This window comes from Ursus americanus, chromosome 10 (assembly GCF_024610735.1).
Source record: "Ursus americanus isolate L20-20 chromosome 10, mUrsAme1.1.p, whole genome shotgun sequence".
Lineage (NCBI taxonomy): Eukaryota > Metazoa > Chordata > Mammalia > Carnivora > Ursidae > Ursus > Ursus americanus.
This window is the reverse complement of record NC_142136.1, coordinates 48,109,423-48,110,954: the sequence shown is the minus strand read 5'-3', so window position 1 is coordinate 48,110,954 and position 1,532 is coordinate 48,109,423. Positions and strand designations below refer to the sequence as shown.

The 1,532-nt window shown below is 31.1% G+C and overlaps 1 non-coding gene across 1 annotated transcript; it reads right to left on the bottom strand.

The window, feature by feature from the left end:
- Positions 1–206: 206 nt before the first annotated feature.
- LOC123801193 (U6 spliceosomal RNA) lies at positions 207–311 on the bottom strand. Its single transcript, XR_006782150.1, has one exon. It is a non-coding gene; the product is annotated as a U6 spliceosomal RNA (small nuclear RNA).
- Positions 312–1,532: the final 1,221 nt, after the last annotated feature.

Below are 1,532 nucleotides of genomic sequence, written 5' to 3'. Positions count from 1 at the left end.
ATCGCTAATGTTTTCAATCATAATTAAACCAATACAATTTCCTCTTCCTCTTTAAAAGTTAACCTAGACATTTTTAAAGTCTGGATTTCTTGCAACAAGAGGTTCTAGGTTCATCTTTTTTTCCCCAGTGTTACTGAGGTATAATTGACAAATAAAAATAAATTGTGTAAATTTAAGATGTACAATATGATATTTTGTTCATTTTTTAAACTGTGCAACCCTTCACAAATTTGCATGTCATCCTTGAGTAGGGGCCCACATTGATCTCTGTATTGCTGCAATTTTAGTATATGTGCTGCCAAAGCAAGCACGTGATATCTTGATATATGTATACGTCTGAAATGATTACCATAGTAAAGCTAATTGACATATCTATCACGCCACATAGTCACCATTTATTTATTTATTTATTTGCTTAGCTATTTATTGTGAGAATATTTAAAATGTACTCTCTTAACTCTAGGTCCACTTTTAATTCTGCCACAGACAAGTTTTCACATACTTTACAAAGAAGACATTACAAAGAAGACATTTTATTTGTTTCTTTGTCTCTAGAGAAGAATATTATTACAGACTAAATTCACCAGCCTAGGTATTCACATTGTTTGTTCCACATGAGTACTGAGGTAAAGCAGTGTGACCTCAGAGTTTGTCAGCTATATAATGAAAAAGATTATCATTTTTTTTACAAAAGTCTGAAATTTATTTAGTGCTGCTATTTTTTTTCATCCATTTCCACTCACTCAGGTGTGCCATCTGTATACAGACCTATAAACCTTGTGTTTACGGTTGCTACAAAATTTAGCCAGTTTATGGAGTAGAAAATTTTCCAGGCTATCATGCAAAGGGAACAAAAGGTCACTCTGGAAATAGTCATGCAGTTTCTCCAAAATTAAACATATGATCTGGCAATTATATTTCTAGGTATGTATTCAAAATAATTGAAAACATATGTCTATAAAAACTATGTACAGGAATGTTAATAGCAGCATTATTTATAATAATCAAAAAGTACCAACAACCCAAATATCCATCTGTTGATTAAAGGCTAAGTAAAGTGTGGTATATCCATATAATGCAATATTTATTAACCATAACAATATATTACTGATTCATCCCATAGCATTGATGCAACTTGAAATATTATGCTTACTTGCAGAAATCAGACAGGAAAGCCACATGTTGCATGATTCCATGTATATGAAATGGCCAGTGTAAAAAATCCATAGAGACAGTGGATTAGTGGTTGAAAGAGTTTCTTTTTCATATGATGAAAATGTTCTGGAATTAGATAGTGGTGATTGTTGCACAAATATATGAATATACTAAAATCCATTCAATTATAGACTTTAAAAGAGGATGTTACGGTATGTGAATCTTTTTTTTTTTTTGAAAATTGAGGACAAAAGGTGAACATTTATATAGATTAAAACATACTATACCTATCTCTGTTTCTGGCCAAATTAGAATAACAGGTATAGGTGTATCATTCCTCTTCAAACAACTAGGAACGAAGAAACTGACAAAAATAT